Below are 14,361 nucleotides of genomic sequence, written 5' to 3' on the forward strand. Positions count from 1 at the left end.
CATGTTCTGTAAGCAGTTCAGTGATGACTATTGCAGAAGCTGTAGATTGGTTTTATCTTTGTCTTCATGCACTGGAATGAAGATAGGAATTCTGGCAATAATGGCTAAAAAAAGAATTATGTAACATACCAGAAGGCACTAAAAGAAAACAATTTTCTTAACAATTTACATTGTCTTTACTGGCACTGGGATGAAGATAGGAATTCTGGCAATAATGGCTAAAGAAAAAATTATGTAACATTCCAGAAGGCACTAAAAGAAAACAATTTTCTTTTTTTTTTCTTCTTAATAATTTACATTAACTTTAAGAGAATTAATAAATATAATGAAAAGGAAAGGTGAAAGTAAACGAACAGATCTGTTAAGCTTCTTTTTTTGTTCACATATTAAAACAATCCTCAACAGTTGTTTACCTAATTTAAATTAAACCATTTAAATCACGTGAATAAAAAAAAAAATATTTGGATCCATTTTTTCATGAGCGCTCATCATATATGGACATATGTACATTCAAACATATAACACAAAACACAAGTGTGCACACATAATACATACGACACATAACATAATAGTAAAGGCCTTATAACTTTTTACAGGTGAAATCTCCACTGCAATGTTTAAAAACTCTATAGTCAAAAAATAGAACTGATCAGCAAAACATTAACCTAGGTCTGTATGAGCTCAAAAAACAAAATAGAACTTCATGATATGGGAAAGGGCAATAATAAAATAGATATTGAAAAAAGCATTCTGGTTCTGTCGCAGATGTAAGAATAACCAAACTAGAGTTCTGGATATCAGCTGTTATGGATTTGAGCTAAATCATCTTCTTTTTGGTCTGTAGAAATCGCTTTAGTTAATCTGTCTGGAATCCAAATCAGCTGCTGTTCTCCCTGTGGAAACACATAAAGAGACCCCCGACTCCAGGCAATCACTGGGTCAGGACCTTAGTTAATCTCTCTGGAATCCAAATCGGCTGCTGTTCTCCCTGTGGAAACACACAAACAGACCCCCAACTCAGGACAATTACTGGGTCAGGACCTTTCCATTGTCCTGTTAGAATATCCTTCCAAAGTACCTTGGGCTTATGTACATTTTTTGGATACATATGCCTTTCCGCATATATTGTCCTGTTAGAATATCCTTCCAAAGTACCTTGGGCTTATGCACATTTTTTGGACACATATGCCTTTCTGCAGCACTAAGCCCTGATAAATCCAAATTTAAAAAGTTTAGAGTAAAAAGGGTTATTTTAAGTTTATCTTTGGGGAATATATACCTCTTCCCAATTCCTTCTTTTTGCTTTAATAAGTACATTTTAATAGTTTGATGAGCTCTTTCAACTATGCCTTGTCCCTGTGGATTGTATGGGTTTCCTGTTATATAAGTAATGCCAAATGATGAGCAAAATTGTTTAAAAGAGGTAGAAGTATAACCAGGGGCATTATCTGTTTTTAACTGTTTTGGAACGCCCACAGTGGCAAAATTATGGAAGCAATGAGCTATAACATGTTTAGTTTTTTCTCTGGCATGAAGGGAGCCCATCAAAAATCCAGAAGAAGTATCAACTGTAACATGCAAATATTTCAATTTTCCAAATTCTGGCAAGTGTGTGACGTCCATCTGCCAAATATGGTTAGGTATCAGTCCTCTAGGATTGACTCCAAGATTAACTTGTGGTAAAAAGGTCACACAATTTTGATGTTGTTTTATAATTTTTCTAGCTTGTTCCTTAGTTATTTTAAAATGCTTTTGTAAAGTATTAGCATTGACATGGAACTTTTTATGAAAATTTATAGCTTCTTCTAGTGTAGAGAAAATATATATGTCATGTGTAGTTTTATCTGCTAAATCATTGCCCAAACTAAGGGCTCCAGGCAATCCTGTATGTGCCCTGATATGTCCTATAAAGAATGGATATTTTCTGTCCTAGATTAGACTTTGTATAGTGGAAAGCATAAAGAAAACAGTAGAGGAAGTGGAAATCCTACCAGCATCTTCAAGGGATACTATAGCATTAACTATATACTGACTAACAGAAAATAAATTAAAAACAGAATTTTTAAACATCACAAAAGCCTGTAATACTGCCTTAAGCTCTACCTTTTGAGCTGATTGTTTGGGTACTAAAAATGTAAAAGTTTAATCAGGTGTAACTATTGCTGCTGTACCATTATTTGATCCATCAGTGAATATATTTGAAGCATTCCCGATAGGTGTTTTTCTTGTCATTTTTGGAAAAATTACTGAATGCAATGACCAAAACGACAATAAAGGATTAGATGGTAGTGGTTATCAAATGAAACATTAGATTTGCACATGATTATTGCCCAAGTATTTAACTCATTAGCTAACTCATCAATTTGATTCATAGTATATGGAATAATAATTTTATTGGGAGAAATTCCAAACACTTCCTTTGCTGCTTTTATTCCTTTGAGTATTAATTGTCCTACAGCCTCAGGATACCTAGTAAGAATAGTGTTAGGAGAATAAGATAAATGTATCCATAATAATGGACCTTCTTGCCAAAATACTCCTGTAGGAATATTTTTTGTTGTTAGTACAATAAATAATTAAGGCAAACAAACCCTAACTATAAATCTTATCCTAACCCCAAAACTAACCCTAACACTAGAATAAACCTAGAACTAGCCATAACCATTACCCTAGCTCTTAGATTACCCATAAACCTAACACTAGCCCTAAACTTCACACAAAACCTATACCTAATTTTAGACCTAAACCTAACCCTAAGCATAACCCTAAACTTAAACCTAGCCCTAACCCTAACCTTAACCTTTGCCCTAGCCCTAACCCAAGCTGAAACCCTAAAACCTACCCTAAACATAACCCTAATCCAAACTCTAAATGTATAACTCTATCAATTACCCTAACCATAAATCTAAACCTAATGCTAACCCTAGCCCTATCCCTAACCTAATCCCTACCCTAGCCCTGACTTTAACCTAACAATCACACTAGCCATAACCCTAGCTTTATCCCTAACTCTTACCCTTAACCTAACCAGAAGAAACTAAATTTAAAGCATGGTAAATTCGCTGCCCTCCTACCTCAAATACAGGGCATGTTAATACTTGAGATCCTGTCTCAGAATCCCAACTATCAACTGCGGGGGTTGGGAGCCTCCCAGCATATGGAGGTGGGGTGGTGCTGTTTATTGGACACTTATGCCCTCTGGTGATAGAAAGGTGTTAGTAGCAGTCTCCTATAGAGGTGGTGCTGTTGGTTGGACACTTATACTCTCTGGTGATGGAAAGGTGTTAGTAGCAGTCTCCTGTTGTAACTATTCCCCTGATGGCTTTTTCTGCTCTAAACTTCCTTCCTCTGTCTGACTAGCTCGAAAGACCTTCTCTTTTACTTGAATCTTTTCCTCTTTCTTCCTAACTTGAGAGACCTTCTCTTTTACTTGAATCTTTATGTCTTCTCCTTCCTCTACCTTTGTCTGAATTGAAGGCTTTGGACTAAGCAAACCAGATACGAATGTCCACAATAGCAATGTGCCAACTGGCAGAGTTCCTGGGCTGTTCTTTTCTATTCTTTTTAAATCTTCACCATGATGGTTCCATTGTGATATACTTAACAACTCCTCCTTAAAAAGCCATGGGCTACATTTTTGTATTGTATCAACGTATGCCCTGACTGCTCTTGATTTTACTGGAATGCCTCCTTCCTCTAAAAATTTACTTAACATTTTTTGGTTTGTTTTTTACTAATTTCTGATCCCATATTTCTATTATAATACAACCCAACAAGATAACGCCTAACAAAACTGAAACAGAGTGAAACCAAACTGGAACAACACAAAATCATTATAATAGCCTCCTGAAATGTCCATCCGTCCTTTCTCCCTATCTGTTCCTCAGATGTGAGCGGTTTTTCTTCCATCTTACACATTTCCAGGGACAGGCAACTTAAAACAAAAGTGAAGAAAAACAAAAGAAGAATCTTAAAATGGCTACCCATCCTCTTGCCCTGCCCTCAGGGGCGAGCAGTTTACTTACCCTCAGTCACCCCCATGCGAGCCACCAAATGCCGCAGTCTGGCTGGGCACAATTCAGGAGCCACTTGTCAAAAGAAACTAACTTTATTTTTAGAACCACACATGCCAAACAAAACAGCTTCTCAGGAAAAAACCCTCAGAGCCCAACTGCCACCACTGGCTTCCCACAAGCCACACTCTCACCCACCAGCCTCTCTACCTCCCACAATCCTCCTGCTCTTGAGGCCAATTGGCTGGGTCGCATGGGCGGAGCCAAAAAAGTCCCCCAATGAGCAGCTCCGTGGTCTGAAAGGGCAGGGAAACAGCCCAATGAGCATCACCGCAGAGGAGCCAATCAGCTAGATGTTGCTAGATGTTGCTGGGGCTGCTGTGAGCCAATCACCAGCTGGTAGTCTGAAAGGGCAGGGAAACAGCTCAATGAGCATCTCCAATGAGCATCACAGCAGAGGAGCCAATCAGCTAGATGTTGCTTGGGCCGCTGTGAGCCAATCATCAGCCAGCAGTCTGGAAGTTTGCTGGCAGCTGGAAGTTTGCTGGGGCCCCTTCGGCTGTGGCTCTCAACAAGAACTAACCCTAAACCTAAGTCCAACCCTAATTCTAACACTAACGCTAACCCTAGCCCTAACATGAAACTTAATCCCTAAACCTAACACTAACCATTACCCTAAGCCTAACCCTAACACTAACCTTAAACTAAACATAAATCTAGCTCCAACGCTAACACTAAACTTATCCCTAACACTAAACCTAACCCTAGGGAAAACTATCTCTAACCCTAACCCTAACAGAAAACCCTAATGCTAAACCTAATCCTAAACCTAAGTCTAAAACTAAGCTAAACACAAAACCTAACCCTAACAATAACACTAACCTTAACCCTAACGCTAAACCACACCCTAACCCTAACCCTAACCATAACCATAACAGAAACCCTAACCCTCATCCTAACACTAACCCTAACCCTAACCCTAAAACTAACCCTAACCCTAACCCTAACCCTAAATCTAACCCTAACACACACCCAAACCTTATCCTTGACCCTATACTAACCCAAATCCTAACCCTAACCCAAATCATAAACATAACTGTAAAACTGAACCTAACTGTAAGGCCAACACAAACGCTAAAACTAAAACTAACACTAATCAGAAACGTAACCCTATCCCTAAAACTAAACTCTAAAACTAAACTTAAATCAAATCCTAACCCTAACACTAACAAAACACTAACCCTAACCCTTATTCTAAATCTAACCCTAACACAAACCATAACCCTAAACCTAACCAACCCTTACCCTAACTGTGAACCTAACTCAAATTCTAACCGTAAACATAACCCTAACCTTAAGCCTAACCGTAAACCCAACACAAACCCTAACCCAAACTGTAAAACTAACCCTGAAGCTAACTTTAACCCTATCCCTAACACTAATACTAACCCTAAGCCGAAACCTAACACTAACACTAACCATATCCCTAACACTGACCCTAACACTTACACTAAACCTAGCCCTAACCATAACCCTAATGCTAACACGAACACTAACACTAACCCTAACCCTAATCCTAACACTAACCCTAACCCTAAAACTAACCAAAAATTTAAACCTAAACGTAATTCCAACCCTAATGCTATCTGTAACCCTAACACTAACCCTAACTCTAACACAAACCCTTAACCTAACCCTCACCCTAACACAAACCCTAATTCTAATCCTAACACTAAACCTACCACTACCACTAACATTAAACTTAACCCTAACTCTAAGACTAACCCTAACCATAAACCTATCTCTCACCCTAATCTTAACCCCAACCCTTACCAAACATTAACCCTAACCCTAACCCTAAACCTATCCCTATCCCTAACACTAAGACTAACACTAACAGAAAACCTAAAACTATCTTTTATGATAACACTATATCTAACCCTAACCCTATCCCTAATGCTAAAACTAACCCTAACCCTAATCTTAATTTTATTTGTAACCCTAATACTAAACCTATCCCTAACTGTAACACGAACCCTAACTTAACACTAACACTAACCCTAACCATAAAACTAACCGCAATTCTAATCCTAACACTAAATCGAATCTAACACAAACCCTAACCATAACCCTCACTCTAACCTAACCCTAACCCCAACCCTAACCCAAAAGCTAACCATAAGCTTAACTGTAACCCTAATGTTAACTGTAACACAAACCCTAACCCTAAACCTAACACTAACACAAAACCTAACCCTAAATCTAACACTAACACAAAACCTAAACCCTAGCATTATTTCTAACCCTAACTTCACCCTAACTATAAAACAAACCCTAATCCAACCACTAACCCTAATCTAAACCCTAAGCCTAACACTAACTATAACCATAACCTTAACCCTGACCCTAACACCCTAAACCTAAACCTAACCCTAACACCCTAAACCTAACCCTAAAATTAACACTAACCATAAGCCAAACCCTAACACTAATTCTTACTCTAATTATTACCCTAACCCTAACCCTAACACAATCCCCAAACCTAATGATAACCCTACCCCTAATTCTAACCCTTATGTTAAACCTAACACTAACCCTAACACTAACTCTAAACGTAACACTAACAATAATTCTAATTCTAAATTTAACCCTAACACTCACCCTATCACAACCGCTAACCCTAATTCAAACACTAACCATAACCCTAACCCTAACTCTAACACTAACCCAAAACCAAACCCTAAACCTAACGGTATAAATAAGAGTCCACCTAAACCTAATGATAACCCTAACAACAAACCTAACACAATACCTAACACTAACCTTAACCATAATACTAACCCTAACCCTAACCCTAACCTTAACACTAACCCTAACACTAAACCTAAGCATAACCCTGATCCTAATAATAATCATAACCCTAACCCTAACACTAATACTAAGCCTAAACCTAACACTAACACTAACAATAATCCTAACACTAACCATAAACTTAACACTAACCATAAATCTAACCATATTCCTAATTGTAACCATAAGTCTAACCCGAACACTAACCCTAACCCTAACACAAACCCTAAACCTAACCTGACCCTAAGCCTAACACAAACCCTAACCCTCACCTTAACCTAACGCTAAACCTTACACTAACCATAACCCTAACCTAACACTAATTCTAAACCTCACCCTAACCCTAACACTAACACTAATCCTAACCCTAAACCTAATCCTAACCCTAGCACTAACCCTAACCCTAACACTAACCTTAAGCCTAACTCTAATCTAAAATATTACCCTAACCCCAACCCTAACTGTAATCCTGAACCTAACCTAACGATTTTGTAACCCTAACCTGAATCATAACCATAACTGTAACCCTTACCCTAACCCTAAAAGAAACCCCAAATTTAACCCTAACAATAACCCTATACCTAACCCTAAACCTAATGCTAACCATTACACTAACCCTAACCCTAATCCTAAAACCAAACCTCACCCTAACCCTAACACTAATACTAAACTGAACTTTTAACCCTAACCAATACATTAACCCTAACCCTAACCCTAAAACTAACTTTACAGGTAACCTTAACTCTAACTGTAACACTTACCTTAACCCTAAAAGTAACCCTAACCCTAACCCTAACCTAAACCTAACAAAAACCCTAATACTAAACTTAAACCTAAACCTAACACAAACTGTAACCTTAAACCAACACTAACCCTGGATCTAACCCTAAATTTAACAATAAGCTAACCTTAACCCTAACACTACACCTAACACTAACCCTAAAACTAACCCTAGCCCTAACTGTAACCCTAACCTAAACCTTAAAACTAACAGAAACTCTAACCCAAACCTTAACCCTAAACCTATCTTATCCCTAACCCTAACACTAATTATAACACTTGCCCTAAAACTAACCATAACACAAACTGGGTCACTAACCCTAACACTAAATTAATCTTAACCTGAACAAAACTCTAACCCTAAACTTAACCCTAAACCTAGCCCTAACCCTAAACCTAACATTATCCCTAACACTAAAGCTAACCCTAACCGTGAACCTCTCCCACACCCAACCCTAACACAAACTGTAACCCTAAACCTAACACTAACCCTAAATCTAATCCTAACCCTAACCCTTAAACAAACCTTAACCCTAACCCTTACAGTAATTCTAACTGTAACCTTAACCAGAACCCTAAATCATAGCCTTACACTAACCCTAAGCATAACACTAAAATTAACCCTAACTCTAATCCTAACACTAACATTACCTTAACACTAAACTTATCCTAACCCTAACACAAATCGTAACCATAAACTAATTCTAACCCTAACACTACTAAAACCGTAAAACTAACATTAACACTACCCTTTTCACTAACCCTAATCCTAACATTAAACCTAAACCTAACCCTAATCCTAACACTAAATGTAACACTAACCGTAACACTAAACCTAAAACTAAGCCTAACCCTAACCATTACCATAACTCTAAACCTATCTCTAAACATAACACAAATGCAAAAAAAAAAAAAAAAAATGGAACACTAAACGTAACCTAACACTAACCCTAACCTTATTTCTAACACTAACTCTAAACCTAAATCTTACAGGAACCATATCCATAACCCTAACACTAACATTAACACTACCCCTAACCTTAACACTAACTCTAAACCTAAACCTAAACATAGCCCTAATATTAAATAAAATCCTAACCCTAAACTTATGCCTAACCCTACCTGTAACCCAAACCCTATCACTGAACCTAAATTAAACCAAACCGTAACCATGTCCTAAGCATAACCCTAATGCTTAAAAATCCTTAACCCTAAACCTAACATTAAGACTAATCCTAACCCACACCCTATTACTAACCCAAACCCTAAACCTAACCCTAACCCTAATCCTAATCATAAACCTAATTCTAACCCCAAACCTAACCCTAACTCTAAAACAAACCCTAAACTAAACCTAACACAAATCCTAACACAAAGGTTAACTCTAAACCTAACCCTATTCCTAAACCTAACCCTAAAACAAACCCTAACAAATCCTAACCCTAACCATAACAGTAACCCTAATCTAACCATAAGCATAACCCTAACATAATGCTAAAACTAAACCCTAACCCTAATCATAACACTAACACTAACCCAAACCCAAAAACTATTCCTAACACTATACCTAACCGCAACCCTAACCTTGACAGTAACCGTAACCTAAACCTAACCCAATCCCTAACCTGATACCTAATATTAACATTAACCCAATCCCTAGAACAAACACTAATCCTCACCCTAACCCTAACACTAAAACTAACCATAACCCTAAGCCTAACCATAATTATAACCGTAATCCAAACCCTAACCTAACCCTAACCCTAAAACAAAACCTAACCCTAACCCTAAAACTAACCCAAACACAAAACCTAATCCTAACCTTAACACACTAATACTATCCCTAAAATTAACACTAACCATAACCATAAACCTGACCCTAAACCTAAACTTCACCCTCACACAAACCCTAACACTAACCCTAACACTAATCATAACACTAACCCTAACTCTAAACCTAACCCTAACCCTAACACTAACTCTATCCATAACCATAAACCTCAACCTAACTCTTACCCTAATCCTAACCCTAACCCTAACCCTAAACCTAACACCAACCCTAACCCTAACACTAACCTTAACCGTATCCCTAACACTAACACTAACCCTAACCTGAACTGCACCTTACCCCAACCTTAACCCTATCACTAACACTAACCCTAAACATAACCCTAAACCTATCACTAACTATAACCCTAACCCTAACCCGAACACTAACACTAACCCTATCCCTACCACTAACCTAACAGTAACACCAACCCTAAACTTAAAAATAAACCTAAACTTAACACTAACCCTAAAACTAACCCTTACCCTAACAATAACCATATCCCTAACCCTAAACCTAACACTAAACTTAAACCTAACCATAATCCTAATAGTAACACTAACCCTAACCCTAAGCCTAACACTAACCCTAAACCTATCCCTAAAGCTAACGATATAAATAAACCTAAAACTAACTTTAACACCAAGCACTAAAACTTACCCTAACCCTAAACTTAACCCTTACCCTAACACTAACACTCAACTGTAACCTTAACATGAACCCTAACCCTAATCCTAACACTAACCCTAACCCTATTTCTAACCCTAACACTAAACTTAAACATAACCCTTAATATAACTCTAACCATAACCCCAACACTAACAATAACCCTAACTCTAACCCTAACCCTAACAACAACACTAACCCTAAACCTAAACGTAACCCTAATCCAAATTGTAACCCTAACCCTAATACGAACTCTACCCTAAAACAAACCCTAACACTAAGCCTTAAACTTACCCTAACCTAACCCTAACCCTAACACTAGCCCAGACCTAAACACTAAACCTAACCTTAAACCTTAACCTAATCCTAACCCTAAACCTTAACCTAATCCTAACCCTAAACCTTAACCTAACCCTATCCCTAACTGAAGATCTAACCCTAACCCTATAACTAACAAGAATATAACAATAACACTAACCCTTAACACTAAAACTAACCCTAAAACTTACCCTAACCCTAACCCTAAACCTAACACTAACCCTAACACTAAATTTAAACCTAACCCAACCACTAACCCTAATCTTAACACCAACCCTAAAAGTAACCCTAAATTAACTGTAACAATAACCCTCAACCTAACACCCTAATCCTAACCATAACCTAACCCTAACCCTACACCTAACCGTAACCCTAACCCTAACTCTAAGCCTAATACAAACCCTAACACAAACCATAACCCTAAGCTTAACCCAACCCTAATCCTAACATTGCTGAATTCTAATCCTAACCCTAACACTAACATTAAAACTAAAGTTAAAACTCATCCTAACCCTAACACAAAACCTAAACCTAACCCTAATTCTAACCGTAACACTAACCATAATCCTAACACTAACCCTAAACCTATTCCTAAACCTAACACTATACCTAACACTAACTGTAACCCTAATACTAACACTAACCCTAACACTGAACCTAACACTATCCATATTACTAAAACTAAAACAAGCAGGAACCCTAACCCTAATCCTAACAATAACCCTAACCCTAACCCTATTACTAACACTAATCCTAACCCTAACCCTAAACGTAACACTAACCCTAAACCTAATCTTAACCGTAACCTTATGACTAACACTAACCATAACCCTAACACAAAACACAATCAGAACCCTAACCCTAACCCTATCATGTACCTAAACCTTACCCTAAACCTACACTAATTCTAAACCTAAACCTAAAAATAAAACTAACTCTAACACTAATCTTAACCCTAACATTAACAATGTCTCTAACCAAAATACTAACCCTAAACTTAAACAAACCATAAACCTAACCCTAAACCTAACACTAAAACTAAACCTAACATTAACCACAACACTAAACATAACCCTATCACTAACCCTAACTCGAACACAAACCCAAACCCTAAACCTAAGCATAATTCTAATTCTAACTCTAACCTAACAAAAACCATAAAAACCATAACCATAACCCTTACCCTAAAGTAATCCTAAAACTAACCTAACCCTAACTCTAACATCAATACTAACCCTAATCCTAAACATTACTCTATCACTAACCCTAAACCTAAAACTAAAGCTAATCCTCATCCTAACCCTAACCCTAACACTAAATAAAACACTAAGCCTAACCTGAACCAGAACACTAACCCAAACCCTAACCCTAACACTAAACTAACCCGAAATTGAACTGAAATCCTAATCCTAAACTTGACCCTAAAACAAACCTTAACCCTAACCCTAACAAAAACCCTAACCCTAACTAACCCTAAACCTAATCCTAACCCTAACACTAAACCTAACCTTACACATAATCCTAACACTAACACTAACCCTAAACCTATCCCTAAGATTAACACTATACCTAACCCTGATTCTACCCTAACACTAACCCTATTCCTAATTCTAATACTAACTCTAATCCTAATCCTAAACTTTACTATAATCCTATCCCGAATGCTAACACAAAACATAACCCTAACCCTAACATTAACACTAACACAAATTCTAACCCTAACCCTAACTCTAACCCTAACTCTAACCCAAACCCTAAACTTCACACTATTCATAACACTAACCTTAACCCTAACACAAGCACTCACACTAACCCTAAGCCTAACCCTAATCCTAAACCTAATACTAAAGCTAATCCTCATCCTAACCCTAACCCTAACCCTAAATGAAACACTAAGCCTAACGCGAAACATAAAACTAACCCAAACTCTAACACTCACACTAAACTAACCCTAAACTGAGCTGAAATCCTAAACCTAAACTTGACCCTAACAAAAAACTTAACCCTAACCCTAACACAAACCCTAACCCTAACTTACCCTATACCTAATCCTAACCCTAACACTAAAGCTAAACTAAACCATAACCCTAACCCTAACACTAACACTAACCCTAACCCTAACACTAACACTAAAGCTAAACTAAACCATAACACTAACACTAACACTAACCCTAACCCTAATACTAACACTTTCACTAACCCTAAGCCTAACCCTAAACCTAACAGTAACACTAAGCCTAAACCCAACTCTAACCCTAACACTAACCCTAACTCTAAACCTATTCCTAACATTAACACTATCCTTAACCCTAACCCTAACCCTAACTCTAATGCTAACACTAACTCTAAACCTAATCCTAACCTTTACCCTAATCCTTTCCCAAACCCTAACACAAAACATAACCCTAACCCTAAAACTAACCCTAACACAAACCCTAACCCTAACCCTAACACTAACACTAACCCTAACACTAAAACAAACCCTCACACTAACCCTACCTAATCCTAACCCTAACCTAACCTAAAACTTACCCTAACCCTAACCCTAACACTAAACCTAAAACTAACCTTAACTTAAATCTAACGATAATACTAAAAATAAACTTAACCCTAAACCTAACCCTAAATCTAACCCTAACACAAACCTTAACACTAACACTAGCCCAAACATAACCATACCCCAACACTAACACTAATCTGAATGCTAACTGTAATAGTAACCCTAACACTCACCCTAACACAAACCCTAAGACTAATCCTAACCCTAACCGTAACCTTTACCATAACCCTAACACTAACTCTAACCCTAACACTAACTCTATCTGTAACCGTAAAACTTACCCTAATACTTACCCTAACACTAACCTTAATCCTATCCCTAACACTAACGCTAATGCTGACACTAATCCTAACCCTAACCTGAACACTATCCTTAACCCCAACCCTAATCCTATCACTAACACTAACCCTAAACATAAGCCTAACACTAACCCTAAACCTAACATTAATCCTAACACTCTTCATAAACCTAAACCTAACACTAACCCAAACACTAAAACTAACCCAACCCTAAAGCTAACCCTAAAGCTAACCCTAACACTCACCCGAAACCTAATGCTAACCCTAACACTAACCCTAATTCTCTCACCCTAACACTAACCCTAAACCTAACCCTAAACCTAACCCTAACACTCACCCTAACCCTAACCCTAACACGAACCCTAACTCTAACCCTAACACTAACCCTAATTCTATCCCTAATACTAACACTAACCCTAAACCTAACACTTACCATAACTCTCATTCTAACCCTAACCCTAACACTAACCCTAACCCTAACACTAACACTAACATTAAGCCTAAACCTAAACCTAAAGCTAATTCGAAATGTAACCTTACCCTAAAACAAACAATAACACTAAGCCTAAAAATAACCCTAACCTAAATCTAACAATAACCTTACCACTAACCCTAACCCAAACCCTAATACTAAACCTAACATTAAAAGTATACCTAACCCTAACCTGAAACCTTACCCCAACCCTAAACCGAAACGGAAAACTAACCCTAACCCTAACCCTAACCCTAAATGTAAAAATACTAAACCTAACCCTAACCCTAACCATAATAGTAACCCTAACCCTAAACCTATCCCTAACCTTAACACTATCCCTAACCCTAACCCTAACACTAACCCTAACCCTAATCCTAACCCTAAACCTAACCCTATCCATAACCCTAACCTTATCCTATCACTCACCCTAACACTTACCAAATTCTAACCCTAAACCTAACACTTACTTTAAACTTAACCCTAATTATTACCCTAATACTAACCCTAACTACAACCTTAAAGCTCAACCTTAACGTAACCCTAACCCTAACCCTAACCGTAACCCTAACCCT

Source organism: Callospermophilus lateralis, chromosome X (genome assembly GCF_048772815.1).
Source record: "Callospermophilus lateralis isolate mCalLat2 chromosome X, mCalLat2.hap1, whole genome shotgun sequence".
Lineage (NCBI taxonomy): Eukaryota > Metazoa > Chordata > Mammalia > Rodentia > Sciuridae > Callospermophilus > Callospermophilus lateralis.